Below are 26,793 nucleotides of genomic sequence, written 5' to 3'. Positions count from 1 at the left end.
CTTCTTGACATCATATATGACTGCATTATGTAATATGAAATGCAGGCTAATGCAGGGTTGGGGCTTTAAGCAAGGCTGCCGTAGTCCAAGGCATTTACGGGCACATGACCAGCATACTCCCCTTCATTGAAAAGCCTTCAGTCAAATCTTGGAGACTGAACCTATGCTAGGTTGTCACCCTGATTGTAATGGTTTAACACACCACCTGGCACCTTAAAAATCAGAAACATCCCCTCACTGACTCTCATTTTCTTAGGGTATGCATACACCCTCACCCGCTCATTTTTAACAAGTAGCTAAAACTCATTGCCATTACTTACCTTGGCTCGGCTGGCGTCCATTTTCGATTTGTAGCAAAACTCTATGATGGCCACGACCATTGACAGTGCCAGGCCTCCAGTCAGGATGTAGAAGATGCCTGCTATTTTGCTCAGAGTCAAGGTGCTGGTGTGGGTATACTGTGATAAAGAAAGGGCTTTCAGTTTTACACACACACACACACACACACACACACACACACACACACAAAGAGAGAGAGAGAGAGAGAGAGCACCATGAAGCACAGAACAAGCACGTTCGTCAATCATGTGACCTGCACTTAGTCGTGCAACATCGAAAGTCGGGTAAAGAAATTGGAGTTGTGAGCAAAAGAAAGTGTGGGATGGATTGGAAGTTAGATGGGCAATAGAGCTGGGGAAGGAAAAGTATAGCCTGTGGAAATGGGTGTTGTAGAATTAGTGGTACTGCTGCAGTCAAATTAGATTTTAAAATATCCTCCAGAACTGAATGTTAGAGGGGTATGGAAATGTGCACAGTGAGCAAGGGAATGGGAATGATGATCTAGAAATTTGGTGGACAAAACATGCTTACATCAATTTTTCTTTAATTCTTCTCATTCTGTATCCAATAAGACCTGATGTAATAGTTTCTCTGACAGTGTTTAGCAGAGCACATGACAACTCTACACACATTACTGTAAGCGGGTATGACCCATAGTCTGTGCCAGTTAGGGATACTAGGAAGAATACTAACTGACTATCGGTTACGTGAGCGTATCAGGGAAGATATTTCTTGCAAAGTCACAGTCTTTTCTGGAATACAACCATGGGAGTACTCGGTCACATAAGGGGAAAAAGTCGTCAACAACCACAACACCACCAAGGGAATCCTGGACACATTTAAACAAAAAATCACCACCACAAAATAAAACCTGAAGGGAGAACTTACCTGCCTAACAAATCTTCTCTATAACAACCATAACAACAACAACATAAACTATCTTTGTAACCTTGTCAGACGAACACTGATACAACCTTTCTGAGCCAGGCAGACGAAGTCGATGGTCATTATTTTTGTACGAAATGTATCTGTATATGTCTGTGTCGAAAACTCAAATCCCAGAAAGTATTGGTTGCAGAGGGAAAAGTTATTAATAAAAGTTGTGTAGAGTCACAACTTGAGGTCCCATGTCACTCAGCCAGCATTGGAAGTCATCCATGATAGATACACAATAGTCAAGCTTTGATCTAACAGTATTATTACAGCCTACCTGGTTCACAGATGACGGTTAGTCTTGTCTTCACTGAAGTTCTTCGGTATGAAAAGTACCCTCAACGAAATAAAAGCTGCTGGTGGTGGCACGAAAATAACAATGTCCTAGCACTGAAGGGGTTGAGAGATGAAGGCAATCATGAAGACAGCAGGGATATAACATCAATACATATACTGTACACACATATACATATACACACATACTTTTGTATATGAATATACTGTACATACAAACAATTGTGTATATATATATATATATATATATATATATATATATATATATATATATATATATATATATATATATTGTTACATAGCCTATGATTTCATCATCCTTTGTGTAATTTTAACGCACAGTATGCTGCATGTTTGATCACGAGCGTGTTCTGCCTCAGTCCCCCCCTTCTACCGTTATAGTAGAGTAAGTCGTCCTTTCTGTTATTCAGTGCGGGATTGTCGACCGTTTGTCCCCATCGCTTCATTTGCGCGTCCTTATTACAAGTTGTATCAGGCTCTGCTGGCCCCTATATAATGAGCTCAGTCTCTGCATCATTGCCACTTAGATCTGCTCCTCATTTTGTTCACATCTCTGTCCTCCCCTGTACAGATATTATTATTGTGAGTGCTCAAGAAATCTCCAACCATCTAGCAGCTGTGTGTAATTTGAGTATAACTGTTGTTGCATTTTTTCTTGTACTGTATAGCATAAGTTTAATTTGTGGGCTTGGTGAGGTTTTTGTGATTCATGTATGGATCTTTATGTCAGTCATTTTTGATAATAGTTTGTATCTGTAATAATTTATCTGGCATTCACTGAGTATTATCTGGTATCTCATTTTATCAGGGCTGACTTAGATAAATTTACTCTTGCTAACTTCGTGTTAATAGAGGCTATTGCAGTTAACCATATATTTAACCTGTTTATTTGCCATTACATTATCCTTATGAGTCCTGAATGTTTTGTTGTTAGTTTGAGCATTAAACTTTAACTTGTAATTTTACCTAACTCTTTTGTTTTGAACCTGGAACTTTACGGGACAGTAGTGACTCTTCGTATTCTCACTTAAAGTGTACATTATCTTTTTCTGTTCCGTAACATAAATTTGGCGACCTCATATCAGGATATTCAGGATATTATCATAAGGATATTGTTTGATATTTTGTGACTGTGATATATTCATGATGGCTACTATTTCTACACTTGATGAAGCCAAAGATTTTTTGTCAAATGTGCAAACAGTGTGTGATATAGAAAACAGAACAAAGAATGAACTTAAGCTTGTTGCTCAACAATTGGGAATTGCAGTTCACTCTCATCATTCTAAGGATCAAATTGTTGGCATGATTAATAAAAGCTTGTTTAATGTAACTCCTCCAAATGAGCAAACGCAGATTGAATTAGCTAAGTTACAGCTAGCTCTGCAGGAGGCTCGTGCTAAAGAAGCTGAATTTCAGGCAAATGCTAAGCAGGCGGAGTCTCAGGCTCGTATTCAGGAGGCTGAATTTCAAGCACGTGCTAAGGAGGCTGAGTCTCAGGCTAAGGAGGCGGAATCTCAGGTTCGGATTCAGGAGGCACAGATACAGGCACAAATTGAACTTGCCAGGATTCAGGCAGACCATGAGTATCGCATGAAACAAGGTGGAACTGGATCATCTAGCTCTGATGATTTTGATGTGGCTAAAAATGTTAAACTTGTCCCTCCTTTTAATGAATCTGATTTAACAAAGTATTTTCAGTTGTTTGAGAGGGTAGCTACAGGTTTTAATTGGCCTAAGGAGTATTGGCCAGTACTCCTTCAAACTGTTCTCACCGGTAAAGCTCAAGTAACTTATGCATCTTTGCTTCAGGATCAGTCTGATAATTATGATGTAGTTAAGAGCTTGATTCTTAAGGCCTATGAGCTTGTTCCTGAAGCTTATAGAGTAAAATTTAGGACAACTTACAAGCAAGATAAGCAATCCCATGTTGAGTATGCAAGAATCAAAGAAGATTTGTTAGAGCAGTGGTTAAATTCTAAGAATGTGGATTCTGATTTTGGTAAATTTAAGCAGATGATTTTGCTGGAGGATTTCAAAAGGTGTATTAGTAAAGATGTAAGCCTATATCTTGATGAGAAAAGAATAGATAATTTGTCTGATGCTGCAGTTTTAGCTGATGAGTATGCTCTCACTCACAAGAGATATTCTAGAGAAAAAGGGAAAGCTGAGAGTAAGTACGTTGCCTCTACTCAGAGTACAGGTAACAGGAAAGAGAATAAGGATGATGTTTCTCAGGAAGTAAATACCAGCTTCATCTCTAGATTTCAGAAAAGTAAATGTACTTATTGTAGTAAGCTTGGTCATACTACGGAGAGATGTTTCAGGAGACAGCGTGATGTGAACAAAAAGGAGTCTTTAAATATTCAGTCAATTGGTCTAGTGTCCACTCTTGAGAGTTCCCAGAATTCTTTAACTGAGTTAACTGAACCTGCTTTGAGGGGGTAACTTAAATTCTCATGATGGAGCTCCTCTTTTGAGCAGTAACGTGGGTGACACTCTCAAGAGTTCATGTGCTAATTTCCTGTCTGATGGTTTTGTCAGTCCTCTGGACAGTAATGACAGGAAATCAGTTAAAATATATCGTGATACAGGTGCTTGCCAATCCCTTTATGCTGACCAGTGTTCTAGGCTGTAATGTTAATTCCTCTGATGAAACTGTAATCTTACAAGGTGTAGGGAATAATTACTTCTCTGTCCCTCTGTGCAGAGTGAATTTAGAGTCTGGTTTTGTTAATGGTTCCGTTATGGTTGGGTTGGTTGAGACACTCCCAATGTCAGGTGTAACTTTCTTACTTGGAAATGATATTGGTGGAAGTCAAGTGTGTCCAGCTCCTCAGTTGTCTAGTGAGCCAGTGGCTGCGTCCCAGGATTGTAATGTCCCTGATGTGTTCCCTGCATGTGCTGTCACTAGGGCTAAGTCTAAAGTTACTGGTGATTTAGAGGATAATGATGATGATAATGTTATCCTAGCTGACACTTTTCTTGCTAATTTGGACCACTCACCAGATGAGGTGCAGTACCCCGTAGTGTTGATAATTTGTCTCGTCAAGAGTTGGTTGAGTTGCAGGTTGCTGACCCTGAGTTGAAAGGTCTAGCTAACTCTGCTTACAGTGAAGAAGAGTCAGCCGGTGCTTCTACTTGTTATTATGTAAAGTCAGGAGTACTTATGAGGAAGTGGAGACCCCCAACAGCATCAGCCGACTGTGAATGGGAGGTTGTACATCAAGTTGTCATCCCTCGTGTTTGTAGGCAGGATATCATTAGAGTGGCTCATGATTCCAGTTTGGCAGGACACCTTGGAGTGAGGAAGACTGTGGCACGCATTTTGAAACACTTCTACTGGCCAGGTATCTTCAGGGATGTTTCCTGGTATTGTAAGTCTTGTCACACCTGTCAAGTTGTGGGGAAGTGTAATCAGACCGAAAAGGTTGCACCTCTAGTTCCCATTCCTCCTTTTGAGGCGCCTTTCACCCGTGTGTTGGTGGATATTGTGGGCCCTCTTCCTAAGGCTTCTTCAGGATTTTCTTATGTGTTGACCATGATTGATATGGCTACTCGTTATCCTGAAGCCATTCCACTTAGAAATATCTCAGCAAAGAACATGGTTAAGGAAATGCTAGGGTTCTTCACAAAGTTTGGTTTGCCCAAGGAGGTACAGTCAGACCGGGGAAGTAATTTCATGTCAAATGTTTTCAAGCAGTCTCTGAAAGAGTTGGGCATCACCCAGATCACGTCTTCAGCTTACCATCCCCAGACCCAAGGAGCGTTGGAGAGATATCATCAAACACTCAAATCGATGCTCAAGAAATACTGTTTGGAACATCAGAAAGACTGGGATAAAGGTCTTCCATTCGTTGTGTTTGCCGCAAGAGAATCTCCAAATGAATCACTGGGCTTCTCACCTTTTGAAACTACTGTTTGGCCATGAAGTAAGAGGACCCCTTAAGTTACTCAAGGAATGCTGGCTGTCGGAGGAAGATGACGTCAACCTGCTGGAGTATGTGATGAAGTTCAAAGAACGGCTGTCCACTGCTTTACAGCTGGCGAGAGAGAATTTAGGAGCTGCTCAGGAGAAGATGAAGACTTGGTATGATAAGAAGTCCAGGTTACGCCACTTTCAGCCAGGAGATCAGGTTTTGATTCTGCTACCAGTTCATGGGCAACCTCTTCAAGCCAAGTTTAGTGGCCCTTATTTCGTGTAGAAGAAACTCAGTGATGTCAGCTATGTCATCGCCACACCAGATCGTAGAAAGAGCAAGCAACTATGTCACATCAACATGCTAAAGCTATATCACAGGCGGGACGAAAATAATCCAGTCTGCACTGTAGCTGTTCCACCCGAGTCTGCAAGTGAAGCTCTCCCATGCAGTATGAGCCTGAGTGATAGTTTGGGGAAGAATCCTGATATCATGAATGATCTCCAGACTAAGCTTTCTCATCTACCTCCCAAGGAAAGGCAGGAGTTTTCGGCATTACTGCAGGAGTACCCGCAAGTGTTCCGTGCTACTCCAGGAAGAACCACTGTGTTGATGCATGATGTCGATGTTGGAGACGCAAAGCCAATTAAATTGCCTCCTTACCGTGTGAACCCAGTGAAAGTTCCTCTCATCCAGAAGGAGCTTGGCTACCTGTTGGACCACAAGATGATTGAGCCCTGTCAGAGCAAGTGGAGTTCTCCTGTCACTCTAGTCCCTAAGCCAGGTGGGTCACAGAGGCTTTGCATCGACTACAGACGTGTTAATCAGATAACTAAAACAGACACTTACCCTCTCCCTCGTGTGGAAGATTGCATAGACAAGATCGGAAAGGCTAGGTACATAAGTAAGTTTGATTTGTTAAAGGGATACTGGCAAGTACCTATGACTGAACGTGCTAGGGAGATCTCATGTTTTGTAACACTAGGAAAGGCTTTTGCATGTTCTGTAATGCCGTATGGTATGAAGAATGCACCAGCCACATTTCAGAAGCTCAAGAATGTTGTAACAGAGGGTTTGGCAGGGTGTGTTGTTTATATTGATGATTTATTAATCTTCAGTGACAACTGGAAAGATCACCTATGCCATGTCAGTAAATTTCTTGACCGTTTAGTTCATGCTAATCTTGTAGCTAATTTATCAAAGTGTGAGTTTGGTCAAGCTAAAGTTCAGTACCTTGGGTATGTAATTGGTGATGGACATGTTGCACCACCAGGAGCTAAGGTTCAGGTTATAAGTGATCTTCCCAGTCCTAAAAGTAGGAAAGAGCTACAAAGATTTTTGGGAATGGTAGGTTATTACAGGAGATTTGTTCTTAACTTTTCTATTCTTGTATCACCACTTACAGACCTACTGAAAAAGGGAGTTAAATTTGTCTGGACCGATAACTGTGAATCCTCTTTCAACAAACTTAAAGCTATTCTATTAAGTCAGCCAGTGCTCGCTACTCCAAATTTTGCTAAGCCTTTTAAGATGGCTGTTGATGCAAGTGATACAGGAGCTGGGGCTGTTTTGCTGCAAGAGGATGATCAGGGTATTGAACATCCTGTATCTTATTACAGTAAGAAGTTCACTCCACCTCAAAAGAACTACTCCACTATTGAGAAAGAGCTTTTGGCCTTGATTTTGGGTTTACAGCAGTTTTCATTTTATTTGTGTTCTGGTTTTGACCCCATAGTCATTTATACCGATCACAACCCACTGAAATTCCTTAGTAAGTTTAAAGATAAAAATCAGAGATTGACAAGATGGAGTCTACTTCTTCAGGAGTATTCATTAGACATACAACATGTCAAGGGGAAAGAAAATGTTATTGCAGATTGCTTATCTAGACTTTAGACAGATTGTTTTAGAGTAATAAGAAATTTCCTTTGTAAATTTCTTTTTCTTTGTGGGGAGGTGTTACATAGCCTATGATTTCATCATCCTTTGTGTAATTTTAACGCACAGTATGCTGCATGTTTGATCACGAGCGTGTTCTGCCTCAGTCCCCCCTTCTACCGTTATAGTAGAGTAAGTCGTCCTTTCTGTTATTCAGTGCGGGATTGTCGACCGTTTGTCCCCATCGCTTCATTTGCGCGTCCTTATTACAAGTTGTATCAGGCTCTGCTGGCCCCTATATAATGAGCTCAGTCTCTGCATCATTGCCACTTAGATCTGCTCCTCATTTTGTTCACATCTCTGTCCTCCCCTGTACAGATATTATTATTGTGAGTGCTCAAGAAATCTCCAACCATCTAGCAGCTGTGTGTAATTTGAGTATAACTGTTGTTGCATTTTTTCTTGTACTGTATAGCATAAGTTTAATTTGTGGGCTTGGTGAGGTTTTTGTGATTCATGTATGGATCTTTATGTCAGTCATTTTTGATAATAGTTTGTATCTGTAATAATTTATCTGGCATTCACTGAGTATTATCTGGTATCTCATTTTATCAGGGCTGACTTAGATAAATTTACTCTTGCTAACTTCGTGTTAATAGAGGCTATTGCAGTTAACCATATATTTAACCTGTTTATTTGCCATTACATTATCCTTATGAGTCCTGAATGTTTTGTTGTTAGTTTGAGCATTAAACTTTAACTTGTAATTTTACCTAACTCTTTTGTTTTGAACCTGGAACTTTACGGGACAGTAGTGACTCTTCGTATTCTCACTTAAAGTGTACATTATCTTTCTTTGTTCCGTAACAATATATATATATATATATATATATATATATATATATATATATATATATATATATATATATATACGTGGGAGTTGTTGTATGCTGATGGTTTGGTGTTGATTGCAGAGAACGAAAGGGAGGCGGAGGAAATGTTTAGGAAGTGGAGAGATGGTATGGGGCACAAGGGTTTAAGGGTAAATGCAAATAAAACAAAAGTGATGATATCTAGGGTTGGTGGCGGTACTGTCAAAGACGAGGGAGAGTGGCAAAGTGCAGTTTGCCACGAGGGCGTGGGATGTAATTCCATCTTGTGCGATGTTTGTGATAAATGGGTGCATAAGAGATGTAGTGGTATCAGAGGTAGACTGCGAGATAATGCTGATTTTATTTGTACGGCGTGTCGGGGAGAGCAGGTGGAGATTGTCAGACGTGAAAGGATTGAACTTGCTGGTGAATCTCTTGAGTGTGTGGAAGAGTTTTGTTATTTGGGAGACATGTTGTGTGCTGGAGGTGGGGCTGGAGCTAGCTCTGTTGCTAGGGTGAGAAGTGGTTGGAAGAAGTTCAGGGAGCTCTTGCCTCTCCTGACATTGAGAGGACTCTCCCTACGTGCTAAGGGGTCTTTGTATGCAGCATGTGTTAGGAGTGTAATGCTGTATGGTAGTGAGACCTGGGCAGTGAAGGAGGAAGATATTCGCCGGCTCAGACGTACAGAAATGACAATGATTAGGTAGATGTGCAGTGCGTCCCTGCGTCCAAAGCCTGGAGGAGCTGGGTTTACAATGGAAGAGTTGAGTGGTAGGATGGGACTGGAGTGTATTGGTGTTGTGATGAGGAGAGGTAGATTGAGATGGTTTGGACATGTGGAGAGGATGGGGGATGATAATTGGGTGAGGAAGGTGAGAAGTGTTAATATTGGGGGTGGGGTTATGAGGGGTAGACCGAGAAAGACATGGGACGAGGTCATTAAGTGTGACCTCAGGGTTAAGGGACTGAACAGGGAGGCTGCAATGGATCGTGCAGCGTGGAGAGCCGCCATTAGGTGATCAAGGCCGACGCATGCAAGCATGTTGGAGCCTTTAAAAACGAAAACGAAAACGAACCTGGTACATAAGACATTATACCGGTAGGACAACTCTTGCACATGCTTGTAATGCGTTTAAGCCTAAAATCACCATTTTGACAGATTTCAAACAGAAAAGTTTTCGAGGGATAATACTACTATACTTACTACTACTACTATTAATTATAATAACTGCCATACCACTACTATTATTACTGCAAACAGGGGGGTGCTAACCTGCGTATCTTTGCCACATTCCGAATTATCGAACCACCACTTGTTTTTTAGTCTGAGTAGGTCTCCACTCTCCTTCAGGCTCAGTATTGCCAAATTGAGGCTTTCCCTGTGGACAGTAGGTAAAGGGGATGATTAGAACAGAATAGTAAGAGTGGGGATGAGAATGAAAGAAAAGGAAAGAGTGACGTGGGTAGGGGATGGAGAATCTGGAAACTTGTGTGTGTGGGAGAGGGGGACACATGCGTGCAACATAAAAAAATACTATATAGGCTCCCACAACACAATAATTGTATTGTAAAAGGACAGAAATCTCCGCCTAGCTAAAGCAATTTATCGACAGCTCATCTTCATCCCACTACAACATCCTTATTACACACGTGCTTTGCTCTGAAATACATAAGACCCGTTAGGCTTCACTCGGGTGTAGGCAAATACGCCATGACACCAGCGATACCCCCTCACCCAGCCCCAATTTCACGACCATAGTAAATTCGGCGCCTGTGCATGAGTGAGATAGGTCTGAGGCATTCCATATGGGGCCTTAGGTAAGTCTGTCGCCTTAAGTACTTCTGTGTACCCAGGTCCAGGTTAAGTCCGATTTTTCATAGTGTAGCAGGGGAGTGTTCATTTTACTCTTCATACCTATCCAGCCTAGGAGAGACTTTTCGAGCTAGAAGTGTCAGACACATCCCCCAATAACCAGTTCTGTATCAAAGATCATCCCCATGCAAGACTATAGCAAAATTATGTTCCTGAGCTGAACAGGTCAAACAACATTCTAGCTATGACATTTTCTGTACTCACTTAAGCGGCGAGTGTGGAGGGGTGGCCACGCCGTACCCATTGGAGTTTAGGTTATGTCCAATCTTTATGGTATCGCAGGGACGCCGTCCGTTGATGTAGTCGTTCTTAACACTCTCCAGCAGAAAGGCGTACTTGCCCTTCGACGTTCGTACCCGCTCGATGCCCTCCTCGTACGTGGACGTGAACACATGCTTACGGGACGACATGAACTCCCACATTCGACTGTACACACTTATATTGGAACGCTGTAAAAAAGGGTGAAAAAAACACCGGTATAATCGGACTCAAGAAGAAAAAATGGTCATGATACAGATTTTGGTAACAGCAAGAAAAATATTGAAATATAGAGTATTCATGAACGGTAAGGTGAAATCGTACGGTGATATGTACAATAAAATATGCTGATCCCCTCACAGTGCGTGGAGGTGAACAGATTCTTGCTGGAAGACTTATGAACTCTTATGGAACTGTACACACTAATCTTGGAACAATGGAAAAGAATAAAATGGACTGGTGTTAGGAAGGATGCATAATCGGATGTGTGAATCATAAACGAAGTAGAGGAAATGAGAATTTGGGACGTACAGAAGAACGAAAAAGAGAAACCCTGCAAAACTTTGGGGGGAGAGAGAGAAAGAGAGAGAGAGAGAGAGAGAGAGAGAGAGAGAGAGAGAGGATGAGGGAAGTAGAAATGGTAGAAGACCTAAAATCCATTAAATGGGGAGTGAAGATGATGCCATTTTTTTTTTCCATTTCCCACCTCTTTTTTTTTTTGCTAACTCAGGTTTTTATACGAGTGCAAATATACGCTGGTTGGTTTATATGCCGTATATCGAAACGGTATATCAGCTGTGCAAAAGCATTCTATATAATAGTTGTCATTGTCTACGCCACCGCCATCATCCAAATCACCACCATAGCCATCACCACCATACCCATCAACACCAAAGCATCACCACCATCTAATCCATGTGTCCACCAATCCACCCCGAAGTGCTGCTGGAACCTCTTTTTTCCCTTCACTCCGATTCGATTTCATTTGTTAAAAAAGATCTCGTACCAAAGAGGCTGATGAAGGCCATGCTTAACCCTTCCTGTTCGAAATGTCTGGAAAAAAAAAATCTGGTAGCAGCAAGCAAAATGGACAAGATGTCAATGGTTCTTTTAACTTGACCCTGATTTTTGTTTTGTTGCAATATTTCACTTAACTCGGTGGCAGAATTATACAATACTGTGACTCCTTAACTTTTCCACAGCTTTCTTCATGACTAGCATCATACTCTAGTGACATTCTCTTGTTAAAATTCAGTTTTGAAGGTGGAGAGAAGGCAGTTTTAGGCCAACTTTGAGTAACGAGTGAATATTGAAAAAGACACCCCTTCAATCCAGTGACATGCTGTTCACTGAATTCTGTGTAGGACAGTTCAAGGGACAACGAGCGGTTAAGACAATAATCAAGAGAACACAAATTATTATCAGAGTAGGTGGTATTGTAACCCTTGTCTATTTTTTGATATCTGTAATTACAATAACCAGAATATACTTACATACAGAAGCTAAACCAAAAAATTGAACACAACGTGCATCACAGTGCAATCTTAAATGTAACATTCGATGATCAATTTACCACACTAACTCTCAATGTCTTAGTACTACAGTATATCCAATGTAATAATGTGTTTATGTTAACACTGTACTGTACTTATATAGTAGTTATCAGTATCTAAGTATCACACATTTACCATACGTTCTGTATCTAGTTGTCACCATATCCAAGCACCACACACTTTTACCTGATGTATCTTTCTTACTTATCACAATATTTCCTGAACTGTTCACCAAATAAGCCACACAGTGATAATGAACATCTAGCGGAACATGGGTGAAGTACCGAAGCAAAAACAAGCGGAGACCCAATTTACAAATGGCTGCTCTAATTTGTTAGTAGTTCCTGCCCATCTGCATTACAACCCTGGTCACCTTACTCCACACTATCGAAATGCCTTGTACACAACACACATTTTCTGCTTAAAACACAAATCTGTAATTAACACACTGCATATACCACGATCGTAACTCCACATAGCAGCTAGAGAAAGTATGATGAATTCCACCAATTATAAGTTAGTATCAGTATATGGATTGAACGAGGAATATATTCCAGTACTCAAGTCTATACCCAAGAACGTACCATACTGTATTACGTTTAAAATCCTCTGATGATTATTCTGTGTTCATATAACCATGTAACCTACAAGAAATAAGTGAATTACACCAACTACTTTAGGCTATAGGCCAGGGAGTAGACTGTAGCACCAGTCGAGCAGGGCAGTACTCCCAGGGTGGATGGAAAGCAGATGTCAAAATGATCGGATCTTGAATTTGGTTCTATATTGTATTTTGTTTTTCTCTTGGAGGGAACTGTTACTGCGGGCTCATGGCCTTTGGTTCCTTCTTCCTCGCATTTAAAAAAAAAAAAAAAAAAAAAAAAAAAAGATCTGGAGCTCTCGTTTCATCAGCCCTCGGGAATTGATTCTGACCAATCCCCTCTGCTGAACTTTTTCAGTGTTTCACTAACACAGAGAGTACGCCAGGATGCTGTCCAATGCAAGTTCCTCTGTCATCAAATTACACACTACACTTCCTATTCAAAATTTTGTTGAAATGGCATCTCAATACCGAACCTTGAAGTGCCTAGGGTGGGGGGGACCATAACAGCCCCCGTCATCCAGCCCTCTCATGAGGACGACCGAACGAGATGCCCGAAACCACTGTCTGACTTGACACTTTTTTTTTTTTTCATTTCTGCAACATTCGCGGCCTTTACTCTAACTTTTTCTCAGTTGAAAACCACCTCCCCTCCTCTAAACCTCACCTTCTCCTCCTCACAGACAATCAACTGAGACAACTGATAGTAAAACCTTCTCTGTATCCTCCTACTTTCTCTATACCCATTTCAAAGCCAAAGGGGGCTATTGTTTATTTGTATGCAACAACGTATCTTGCTCTCAAGTTCCTGAACTTGAATCTTCTGAATTATCTACTCACTGGCTTCTGCTATCCTCTCGCTCTCTGACTAAATTTATGTGCGCTGATTACTTATCCCCTAATTCTACGATGAAAATTCTTCGACTCTTATTTCTATGATGGAACACATCCTATTAATTTCTTCTTTCTCTGAAATCTCCATTCTAGGTGATTTCAGTGTTTACCACCATCTTTGATTTGGCTCTCCTCTCCTATCACTGATCCACCTGGTAAACAAGCCTACACTTTTTTCTACTTTTAGTGACCCAGAGAAGCTTGTACAGCACTCTACCCTTATCTCTGACTGCATTGAAGAGAGTTCCAACATACTTGACCTCTCTCTTACCACTAATCCTTCTGTTTATGCTGTTAAACTTTTTTCTCCGTTGGGCTCTTCCAATCACGACCTTATCACCTTGACCTGTCCTATCGCTCAAGGCCTGTGGAGACTCCCAAGAAGTGGCAGCTATGGCACTTTGGAGCTGCTGACTGAAAGGTCCTCAGGAAGTACTTTTATGATTTTCCCTAGAATGATTATTGCTTCCTTGGCTGGGAGCCATCTGAGGGGGTTTCATGCATTATAGAGGTTGTTCCCTTGGGCATAGAAGCATACGCTCCTTTCACTTATCCTGTAACAAATGAAAAAAAAAAAAAATGGTTTAACCACGCTTGTTCTAGTGGTGACGGCCGCCTGGGGACACTGCAGCACACACGCACACTCACTCGCTGTGGCCGCTCGGCACAAGGCCAGTAAGACTACCAGGTCTCTTCACCCAGTGGTACTACGCAGATGTAGTGATGTCACGGTGTGGTGGACTGTCTCCTCCCATTTTTCTCACTCACCCCACAGCCTCTGCTGTGGGGTGGGTGGGGGAAGCTGCTCTTGTGACAGCTATGGGAGAGAGGTAGAGGCAGGCATACCGTGACTCCAAGTTTTTTTTTTATTTTGTTCAGTACTGTTTTAGTTCTTATTGTTTTGTTCTAGTTATCATCAGAAGAATTTACCCAGGTCAGTAAGAGACTGTGGAGTGAAAGGGATAGTGGAGATGGCTAAAGAATAATGAGAATGATGTAATGGTGATGAGTTAATGTAACTCTTCATAATGCTCTCAAAATATGTTCATTTCTCTTCAGTTCCTTAACAATCATGTATTCCATGTTTTAATATTATTAACTGGAGCATGGACGCTGAAGTTAGAGTATATAATTTGCCTCATTAAACAGAGACCTGAGAGAATGGGGGAGAGACGGGAGAGAAAGGGGGTTGAGGAAGGAAAAGTGAAAGGATAGTTGCCAAACATTTCCAGAATACTGAACACCCCAACTAAATATATCCCTATTGTATGCAAATACCTATTAGAATGCACATCAGGTGTGACTGCTAAGCTTATCATTTACAACTGCCTTGACATGGGCGGGAAATGAAACAGTTTATATGTTGGAATAATATGAACATTAGAAACTCGCTTAACCAGTTACTCTTTTTGTCAAATTTTGCTAAATGATTGCATGAGTGAGTGATTATTCATTGTATTTAAATGTTATACTCCACAAATATGTACATGCACAGCAACGCACAATAAAGCTATCATAGAACATAAGATGAAACAATTTATCACTGTTTATCACTGTCTGGTAACCTCTTCTAAGGTGTGTTCTCGCCGTGACGGTGTGCGCGAGCTGGACACAAATTTGCCCTTGTATTGGCCTTGGCTCGGCACCATTTACTGAAAACAAGCAACCATAGTTCCTTTATGTTAATCCGGTCAGCACTATACAATATGAATGAAACGTATATATTTATATGTATGCATGTGATGCGATGTCACGAGTTGTAAACAATTATTTTTCAGATATACAGAGGGTAAATAGTGACAGCCGAGGTATGGTAGTGGCGAAACGTCAGTTTCTCAAACGTGTACTCTGTTTACGCGCAGATGACAAACTTCATTGCCAACACCACCTGCATTCATTACACAACACAGTCAGGCTCTGGTTCCATTATGGATTTATGACCCTTAAAGAGCTTTCCTAGCATCGTGTGTATGGTCACTGCAGACGACCCTGATTCAGCTCTGTCCAGACTATAACGGCTGATGATGTCACAACAATGCTATCCACAATCCCTGAATGACCAGGAAAGCATTACAATTAACTAAGTGACAAAACTCAGTAATTTCGTGCTTGTGGCATGACACTGTTACCATGACAACCCAGCCTCCTCTTGCTACGTTTAAACGACTCTGGGATTGGGCGAGACTTCAGACCACTTCAGAATAAGAGCCTCTTCAGTGAATATTATCGCCTGGAAGTAACTGGAATACAATGAAACATACCTCACCGGACTGAAAAAATTAAACCAACTGGGATTCATACACCAACCAGAAAACACACACACACACACACACACACACACACACACACACAACCACCAAAATCCGATTCATTAAAACAAAGTAATATTGAACTCATTTGTAAAACTTAATCCTTTTCTTTATATACCATCAATCAAATACTCAGTCAAAATACATATTAAAAAAAAAAGGCTCACCTCGAAAAGCTCCATGGATGATCCCCCTTGCAGCGTGCCATACTCCACCTCAGTCTGACCGGCCAAATCGTCCACAGAGTTGATGGGGGTGACCAGCCTCTCGACGGTGAGGAAGGCGGCCAGGTTGGCGGTGTATGAGGAGATGATGATTAGCGTGAAGAACCACCACGCACTTCCCACGAGACGACCCGACAGCGATCTGCAAGGTGAGTAGTGATGGAGGTAATATTCTGTGAGAGTAAAAGGTGTGGAGAGAGCTGTGAGGGAAGGAAAGTGTGAAAAAGGTGTATGGATGATGACGATGATGATGATTAGTGTAAAGAACCACCATGTACTTCCCATGACACGGCCCGACAGCAACGTGGAAGGACAGGAGAGGTGGATGAACTCTTCTGTGAGGGTAAGGGTACATTCACACTGAGGCTGGAACAGAATGTATTCAGACGCAAACTGACCGATCTTATGTCTGGTTAAAATCTGTAAATATTACGTTTCGTTTCATAGGCCATGTTCTGCATGAACTGTTTCTTATTGCCACACGCTGCCACTGAAAAACGGACAGGCCACAATATGAACCAGTGAAATTAAATTTTCTTTGTTCATTTTTTTTATATCAACCTACATAATTGTAACTTGCAATACTTTGGCAATAGAAACTCCGTGTACAAACAGCTAGATAAGGAGTTTATTACAAGCTCACAGTAAAATAGTCTGACCGTCTTGGCTGTCTGCTATCAACTGATGCAATAACGCCGTCTTCAGGCGTGGGAAGGCATGCTGACCTAGCAAGTTTAGTGGGGGCATGTATGCATTGGGGGGGACATATATACATCGGGGGTAGACATATTGTGGAGGGGGTACACTACTCCCCCGGGTAGCTGAGACGGTGTCTCCTGACACCGGGAGTTAAATGGTGTTTGATGATAGTAGTAAGGCAGGACCGGGGAGGTTTGTACAAGGGATAAGTATGATACAGGGGTAGTAGGGGAGACATGGCCATGTTAAGGGGAGGGAATTAGAAGGATATATACATATAAGATATACAAGGACTAAGACATAATGGGAATTACACAATAATAGTTTGATACATGATAAACAAGGAATAGATATGAGAGTTCTATTGTTGTTCTTCCTTCATTTTTTTTTTCTTTTGTTGTTTCTGTAGGATACACTGTCACTCAGTAATTCATTAAAGAAATACCATCATTTTCTAGTAGGCAGAGTGCTGTTCACAGTTTAGTTAATTGTTAGATGGCAATGGTAGTCACTGAATGTGAGGGCACTAAGTACGGAGAGTTTCTACGTCGTGTGTAGGGCGTACTATGCCTGTAGCGACTCTGATTTCCTGGAGTCGACGTTCCATTTTTCTGACACAACAATGCACTGCCCATATGATGAGTAGAAAACCTATGAAAGCGATAACCACAGGGGGAAACACAACTGTTGGATGAACCCATGAACGGCTGAAGGCCAGAGAAAATTCAGCCATAATGAAATCACTGTCATTGAGGAAGGTGAGCATGCGCAAGTTAGGGGAGGTGATGTTAATGTTGGCAGATGGTAGGGTGGAAGGTATGTCGAGTGGTTGAAAGATGTCATAGGAGTGATTACGGACAGCTTGGTGATAGCGAGTGGCGAAAGTGATGACGGACTCTGATTTGACGGTACAATAGTCAGGTGCTTTGTAGAGATCACTAGCGGGGACGGATCGAACCGAAGAACCAGGACACATGATTGTGACAGAGATGGGAACAGCAAAGAAGAAATACTGGACATGGTTGAGGTGAGCATGGTGGACCGGGAGGTCAGGAGCTGGGACAAAAGAACAGGCCGAGTAGATGGAATGGTTGCGAACTAAAGCAGACTCACAGGGTGTAGCACTGCTAGGGAAGATAGCGAAAAGGTGGGCAGCACAGAGACGAGAGGTCGGAGTAAGGGAGGAACATTGCTGGAGGTCTGTGGAAGAAAGGAAGGCAACGGAAAGATGATCATGGGAGAGGAGGAAATATTCTGAAGGAACAGATACCTGTAACAAGGAGTTGTTGAGGCGGAAAGGGAAGGGAATGATGTGGAAAAGGTTAAAGGTTATGGCAGAACGGAGAGGAATATGGACGACGGCGTATGTGGTGAGAAGAGTGGCTTCGAGAACAGGATAATAATATTCAAGGGAGGAGTAAGGGAGGACTGGGGAGAGACCGAAGGTGGAGTGAGCCCATTCCAGGACAGAACGGAGAGCTGAGACAGGTACTAAGTCGGCAGTGACATGTCCATTGATAGCATCAACCAGGATATTAACCAAGGCAGAGACTTGAGACAAGAGAGAGTCAATGGCTAGTTGGAGATTATCCATGTTGAGTTTGAGGTAGAAGAACTGAGAGATAACGTTGAGTTCTGAAAGGTGGCGTTGTAAGATATCGGTGAAAGTGTTTAGAGTGGACGTGACTTCATTGAGTTGGGTTGTGAGCTTCTGTAACATAGTGTGTTGGATTTTAATGACTCGGCGTTGTGATTCTAGGGCTGAAGCTAAATGAGTGAGATCAGATTTGAAACCAGAAATGTCACGGGCTGTAGCAATGCCAAACAAGCCACTCAGAATCTCACCGCCGAAGTCGAAGAGACCTCGTTTCACACGAGAACGACCCACGGGTGTCTGAATGGAAAATGTGTCATTGATCTAATTGAATCTGTTACTTATGTATTGCAATTGCCAGGAGAGTGGGAGGAAAAGGTTATAGAGATACTCATTCGGGTTGTGTGTCCCCATGAGGGCCGTGAGATGGTTCCTGATTCCGCGGAGCTGGTGCGCGTAGGCAGGTAGGGCAATGGCTATGTCGGCCAGGGGCGCAAGATCGTAGCACAAAGAGGCTATGTCTTCGATAAGCATTACCTCGCCTCCAGAGCCGACCAAGGCCCCGGAACGTACTCCACCATCATCCTGACCTGACCCAGACCCCAGGAGGGTCAGCACTGCCAGCAGGGAGATCGCTAACATCGTACCTAGAAAATCAGGGTAGAGTTAATGGGGGAGGTCGTGAAGAGGTTGATGGGCAGAGCGCAGTTTGGACCGATATTGATTGATTGATGAATGAGCATGTGGAGGTGGAGAGGAAGGAGACTGAAGGATAGGTGGAGACAAGGTAGACTGAGGGATGGGAGGAGGGGAAGAGGGGGCAGGAGGTTGTGGAAGTGACTCTTCCAACACGAGGCCATGGGGTGCTCGCTTTAAGTCATCGACGTGGACCCATCTGGTGTCCCTAGTGGACAGATCCTGGAGGTGAAATTTGTTGCCTTGTTGAGTGAGGATGCGGTGGGGCCCTGTAAATTTGTCATCCAACTTAGAGGAACGTGTATGGGAAGGAGCAAAGACAAGATCGCCTACATTGATAATGATAGGAGAGGCGGACTTATGTTGGCGCTGCAGCATGTCCTCCGAAGAGGAAGCCAAAGTGGATTGGACATACTGGTGGATTGTCTGGAAGTTGGCCAATTTTAGTTTAACATAATCATGCATGTTGTAGATGGGTTCTGGCTTTGAGGATAAGAGAGAGTATGGGAGGTCCTTGTCAAAACCAAAGAGGACGAAAAAGGGAGATTCAGCAATGGATGCATTGATGGAACTATTGATGGAGGATGCCACTTGGGGAATCCAGTCATCCCAGGACGAACTATGGGAGCCTAGATGTCTGAGGCACTCGAAGATTTTTCAGTTGTGGCGTTCTACAAGGCCATTGGAAGCCGGATGGTTAGGCACGACATTGCACTTACTGATGTGAAAGTGGCGACAGATCTCATCGAGAAGGCTATTGTTGAACTCTGTACCGTTGTCAGTAAGAATGGTATGAGGGGTACTGAACGGGCAAATTACGTGATCTACAAGGGCACGTGCAACGCTCTTCGCGGTCTTGTCGGAGAGGGGTACGAGGACACAGTAGCGGGAGAAGTGGTCGACCGCTACGAACAAGTACTCAGCGCCAGATTCTGTGAGAGGGAGTTTTAAGAGATCGATTGAGACAGTTTCCCATGGTCGTGACGGGATTGGGTATTGTAAGAGAGGTGCTGGTAAGCCGGTTGATCCTTTGTGGCGGTGGCAGGAGAGGCAAGAGTCACAGTGGGCATTGATATCGCGGCGCATGGTTGGCCAATAGTATTTGAGACGTGCTTGGCGCAAGCATCGGTCTTTACCTGGATGGGAAGCTTGAGGAGTATTATGAACAATATGAAGAACCTTTCGTATCAGGGCAGTGGGGACAACAAGTTGGCGTACTTCGCGATTGGGCATATCTTTGCCTGTTAGCATTGTTTTCCTGTACAAGAGATCATCATCTAGCATGAACTCATCTAGTGATACTGGCAGAGTAGGTAAGGTCGAGGCATCGCCAGATTCTAGGAAATAAATGACTTTGGACCACAAGGGGTCTTGGCGCTGAAAGTTTCAAACAACTTCTGACGTTAGTGTAGTGTTTTCAGTTACTTCAGGCTGCAGTGATGTTATAGCTGCTGCTAGGTGACGTGAGAGTGCGTCTGCAACTACATTCAACTTGCCCGGTACATATTGAAAAGTGGGATTAAAGTCCTGGATGATGACAGACCATCTAGCTAGTCTACCTGTTAGGTTGCGATTCTTGAACAAATCACATTGTGGAAGGTGGTCTGTTTGGATATGCACTGGATAACCATAGACTATATCTCTGAAATGTTTCAAGGACCAGATTACCGCTAGCGCTTCGAGATCTGTGACACTGTAGTTACGTTCAGCGGTTGTAAGGGTGTGACTAGCATACGCTATTACGCGCTTCCTTGATGCTTCATCGAGTTGCATCAAAACGGCACCAAGTCCAGTGCCTGAGGCGTCTGTGCAGAGAAGGAAGGGTGTGGTATAATCAGGGAATGCTAGAACTGGGGCATTAACAAGAGCAGTCTTTAGCTTTTGGAAAGCCTGTGACTGGTCGTTAGACCAAACAAAGGGCACATTCTGCTTGAGTAAGTGGGTCAGAGGAGCGGCGATCTGTGCATAATCCCGGATAAAGCGACGATAATAGCCACTGAGGCCCAGGAAACTTCGTACAGCTTCGGTAGTGGTAGGTTCTGGGAAGTTAATAATCGCCTTAGTTTTATCCTCATTAGTATGAATGCCTTGTGCATCTACGACATGGCCTAGGAATTTGATTTTCTTTCGCAGGAAGTCGCATTTACTGAGACTGATTTTCAGGCCTGCGAGCTGGAGGCGTTCAAAGACTTGCTGGAGTTTGGTAAAATGATCAGGGATGGATTTACTCACAACAATGATATCATCTAGGTAAGCAAAAAGAGAGTGTCCCATCATACCGCTGAAGACTGAATGGATAAGTCGCATGAACACGGAAGGAGCATTTCTCAGACCAAAAGGGAGTCTCTTAAACTGAAAATGTCCGGAAGGGGTGCTAAAGGCTGTAACTGGGTGAGAGGATTCTTCCATTTCGACCTGCCTGTACCCGCTGAGGAGGTCTAAAGATGAAAAGACTACGTTATTTTCACCAAGGGATTCTAGCAAATCAGTGAGGACAGGTAACGGGAAACGGTCTGGAACGGTGACAGAATTGACCTTACGATAGTCGACTACTGGTCTAAAGTTGCCGTCCTTCTTTGGTACTAAGAAAAGTGGGCTATTCCATGGACTGACGGAGGGTTCAATAATGTCCTGGTCTAACATGTTCTGTACCATTTGATCTGTCTGCTTTCTCTGGCTATGAGGAAATCAATACGCTGGTATGTAAATCGGCTGAGTTCCTGGTAGCAGTTCAATCGTATGTTTGACAAGGTCTGTTCTACCCATCGGTTCACCGGGTAAGGCAACCACGTTTCTGTACGAGGTCAGAAGGTCGAGGAGTTGAGGCGTATTTTCTGGGAAATCTGTGCAAGTGAGATGTGAGAGCATATCGGATGAATATGTCGGCGCAGATCCCATAGAGTTAATAGTACATACACCGATTGGCGTATCATCAGTCTGAATAGTAGGAATTGAGGAATCCTGGCACACCTTTACGGCCGCTGGGTATACTAGGAAGTCTCCAATCTTTACACCACTTTTAAGTTTTAGTGGAGCATTTGTGACATTGAGCAAGTACAGGTAGCATAAACTGTCCTCTAAGACTGTACACCACGCTGACTCATAAGTCAAGCCATTCACACAACACGTCTCAGGTAGGGTTAGTACATCCACTCCTTCTTTCGCACCAGCAACACAAACAGAGACTTTGGTGAACTCATGCGGTAACAAAATTGTGCACGTATTCGTTACTGCACGTTTCGTCTCTGCGTGTTGGAGAAGATCATTCAGACTGTGGAAGGTAGGTAACTGAGACATGTCTGAGTCAGCGATAGTGTTGTCGGGAGAGGAGGTAAGAGCCATGTTCGAGGGCTGAGATGATGTATCAGGAGACATTGAGGAATTTATGTCCTTGCGCGCAGTCAGTAAAGGAATGATCTCTGTATTCTCAGATGATGATAGTGGTGGTTTGGGCTGGGTTGGACTCTTTGGTAGTGATAGGGACAGAGGTAAATGAAGGACTGATTTGATCGTAAGAACAGGACGGGGACATTCCATAGTGTAAACCGGGAATCCAGAAATGTCTATACTACCACAAGCAGGTAATAATGCAATGGAGTGTTGTGCCATGGTGGAGAAACCAATAAGGGCATCTGCGGGATACTGCAAGTCATTAGTGACATGAAATTCAATGGGTATAGGGGGCAAATTTCAGTGGAGTTTGACTTCAAGGGTGACTCTTCCCTTAACCTTAAACTCTGAGCCGTTAACACCACATAGGCGAATGTCTGGTGGTTCTAGGAAACTGACGTGGTTGTGATGGCGATGAATAATTTGTAAGGAATTTTCGGAGATGAGATTTACTATAGATCCTGTGTCCAAGAAGAATGACGTTGGTATGTCATGACTGCTGCCGAGAATGACTAAACCCGAGGATGTTATGGGACCTACATGGCGGATGGGGAGTTGGGTTTCTGGTTCTACATGATATTGGTCCGATACGGGCGTGGCGCTTCCCCCGACTGTTGGCGGTTGAGGTAACGACATTCCTCAGTGGTGTGAGTCGTGCTTGATTTGTGGTATTTGCAGTGTGGACGACGTGAGCGGGAAGGCGTACGCTGTCTGGTTTGGGAGTGAGGACATCTGTATGTACGGTCGCTGGATGCTCGATGTCCAGGATGACCACAGTATCAGCAAAGAATCGAAGATTGTCTGTTCCGTCGGGTGCTAGATTGATCACGACCTGCGGGAGGAGAGCGATGTGTGGCAGGTCTGCCACGTGTGGTGGGACGGGAGCGAGATTGGTCTGGGGTAGTGGAGGTGTGACAGACTGAGAAGGCCAAGGGTTGGGTGGTGCCCTGACGCGTGTAGTTCGAACCTGTTCTTTCATGAATGGCTTTAGTGACCTGAATAATTTTATCTCCTGGATTGAAACCGATTTCCAAGGCTAGCTCTCGCTGTTTAGGAGTAAGCCAGTGAAGGAATCTGAGGTAACCAATAAAGTCAGCAAAGTTGGTGAGTGAAAGCATTGGAACGCCATTCTTGTCTTCTAACCATTTTGTGCCTACCAGTAATTGGAGCATCTCGCTACTAGTTGCTTTCATGGCAGCGGCAGCTTCGCGGAGCTTGGCATATTGTGCTGGGACGCGCAAGTCCTCATCTAGTTGGTTTAGGAGATTAATGAATCCCATGAGAGACGCGGTATTTGAATGCTGGCAACAAAGGCTGATGAGTTCCGTACGAAAATCAGCAAAGGTACGAATGCTATCGAAATGTCCTGCACGGATCGCGGATCCGATGTCCGATTTACCGTGGTGCAAGCGACCGAGGAGGTAAGCTACTTTGAGCGATTCCTTGGTTATTTGTCTATTGTTTATTTCTGTGTCGACTTCTCTGAGGAAATCATAGACAGACCAAGTTGGGTCCTGGCCGGTAAATTTGGGACGATTGGCATCGTCGAGATAGATAGACTGTGGAGGGTTGGCCATGGCTGGAAGTGTAGAAGTAGCGGCAGGAGAGGTGTGGGAGAGAGAGAAGGTAGTGGCAGTTAAGGGCGAGCAAGACGGGGTATGAAGGGAGGCAGGAGAGGGAACGACTGGGGAAGGAGTAGAGGAAGAAGAAGGGAGTGTAGAGGCAGGAGTAGAGGAGGAGGTATCTGGATTTACGAGGGTAGGATGGGTAGTAAGTGATTCTGCGGGAAGTGAAACGGGAGTCTCAGGTACAGGGCGGTGGTACTCTTTGCCACTTCGTAAATGAGTGATTGTGTTAGAGTCGGCAGACGAGGTATGATCAGGTGATATTTCCGGGTCGAGAGGGCTGGTGGTAAGCGGTTGACGTGGAAAGCATGACATTTAATGCGGCAATGGAAGATGAAAGGATGAAGATGGATACGTAGGTGGAAATGTATAATATAACAATGAGAGAATGGAATACACGAGGTGTGAAAATGAATGAAGGTGCGGGCATGGATGGTTTAAATAAAATGCGAAGGATGAGATGGAGTATAAATAACGTAGGTGAAGATGAAAACGGGGTAATGGAAATGAGATGGAATATTTACAATAACCAATCTGTAGAGAAAATCGAGGATAATCTCTAGAGAAAGGAAAGATATACTATAGTTACACAGTACAGATGGGAGTGTTGAGATGTATGACGTGCAGGGGTGGCTGGGCGTAGTTGGGCTGGGGCGGGGCGGGGCTGGGCAGGGCAGGGCGGGGCTGGGCTGGGCTTGGCAGGGCGGCGGGGGAGAGACAGCTGGGCGGAGAGAAGAGACGCCACGATGAATCACCGGCAGGGAGTGGCGGTCTTAGGAGGCTCCATAATGCAGACCAGATGAGGGCGACGGCGGAGGCCAGTCGTGGGTGGTGAGGGCAGATGTCGGCGCAAGGCAGGTGTAGAGCTGGTGAGTTGCAAATGCAGAGAATGGTGGTGGGCAGGCAGCGGGCAGACAGTGATAAGTGGCACCGTGGTGGCAGGAGCTATGATGAGTTCGGAACAGGTGCTGGGAACAGGTGCAACAGGTGCGTAGGTCGGCGACGGCGACACGTGCGGGCAGGAACAAGGCGTATGGGTGGGGTTGTTTGAGAGGTGAGCACTGGTGAGAAAAATTGGACACTCGAAAAGCACAGCCAAGGTATTACACCACTAGAGGCACGGAGGAGGGGCGAGGCTGGCAGATGCGAGACGTCATGTATCTTGTTGTATCACTAAAAATCCAAGGAGGCGGTCAGAATCTGATGGTTCGAAACACTGCTGCTACCAAATGTAACTTGCAATACTTTGGTAATAGAAACTCCGTGTACAAACAGCTAGATAAGGAGTTTATTACAAGCTCACAGTAAAATAGTCTGCCCGTCTCGGCTGTCTGCTATTAACTGATGCAATAACGCCGTCTTCAGGCGTGGGAAGGCATGCTGACCTAGCAAGTTTAGTGGGGGCATGTATGCATTGGGGGGGGACATATATACATTGGGGGTAGACATATTGTGGAGGGGGTACATAATCGGACATTCTGCGTCAGAAGACGTACATTCTGGCCTCTGTGTGATGTACCCTAAGAGGTGTGAAGGGAATCTATGAGGGAAGGAAAGTGTGTTGAAAATGAGTATGGGTGTTGATGATGATGATAATGACGATGATGGTAATGACTGGCGTAAAGAACCACCACGCACTCCCCACGAGACGGCCCGACAGCGATCTGGATGGTGAGCAGTGGTGGAAATTATATGCTGTGAGGGAGACAGTTTGTGTGGGTGGGACGGTGTCAAAGTGGTCACCTAAGACAGAGATCGTCTTCTATAATACATTCTTGTCATCTACAGACGATTTTATTCAACTTAGGAGTGATTTCTTTGAAGAGAAGAGGTAAGATACGAGACTAACGCTTCATTATCCCCTTTCCCGCAAGAACTCCTGCATAAACTGCATGTATCGTTTGGTGCTGGCATAAAGATTACAAAAGTCACCATACTGGAGGGTCACGAAGGTTGCCTCTTAAGCCGCTTTCACACGAGGCCACCTGTGGCCGCAGTTAGCTGCCTCCCATAGTTTTCAATGGAGCCTTTCATACGAGGCCACTGCGGTTGCCCGGCCAGCAACCAGCTCCCGGCGGTGGCTCGCTCGCTCGCAACTAGTGTCCGCCACTGGTGGTTGCTGCCACTCACTGTAAAGCATTTTTTCAAATCGGAGCTTTCATACGACTACACTAGTTGCTGGCCCCTTCACACTGGGCCACCGGTGGAGGCCACCGGTGGCGTGAAAGCGGCCTCACATTTTATCACTGTTACCATCACACGAATGTACTGGGTTTTCGAAAGATTATTTAAACTGTAGGAGTCAGATACAGGCCTCATTATACTTTTCAGAGCTGACGTGCGTCATATTCCCGAGGTGGCGTCTTTAACTTCGTAGCACCTTCTTTGAACGATTTGTTCTGCATTCTGTGTGTGTGTGTGTGTGTGTGTGTGTGTGTGTGTGTGTGTGTGTGTGTGTGTGTGTGTGTTTTACTCTTGTACAGTACGGACGCAAAGTATATCAAATTAAACTTATAGTAATGGCAAAGATGACGAGGTTAAAGAGAAAGGTGTAGGAAATCTCTTTACGGAAGTGGTGCTGGGAAAGATACAGGAGGGGTTAAGAGCATTCGTCCTAACTGGAAGCCATTCAGTGGTGGCGTAAATGGAAAAAAAAAAAAATGGATTGAAAGGACTGAATCTGTTTCCTTTTTCAAACTCTTCCAGTCTGAGAGGTCCTTCCTGAGGGGCAGAGAAGTATGCGGTGTTGGCCATTTCACTGCAATTGTGTGGTGGAACTGCAAACCAGTTTTATAAAAGTTAAACTGGATCTCTCAGTAA

General features: G+C 43.8%; 1 pseudogene; it reads right to left on the bottom strand.

The window, feature by feature from the left end:
• Positions 1-296: 296 nt before the first annotated feature.
• Positions 297-26,793, bottom strand: part of LOC145395838 (glutamate receptor 1-like) — a 378,247-nt pseudogene continuing 351,750 nt past the window's right edge.

Source organism: Coenobita brevimanus, chromosome 1, assembly GCF_032717465.1.
Source record: "Coenobita brevimanus isolate Jiangsu-jjx chromosome 1, ASM3271746v2, whole genome shotgun sequence".
Lineage (NCBI taxonomy): Eukaryota > Metazoa > Arthropoda > Malacostraca > Decapoda > Coenobitidae > Coenobita > Coenobita brevimanus.
This window is presented reverse-complemented; position numbering and strand designations above follow the sequence as displayed.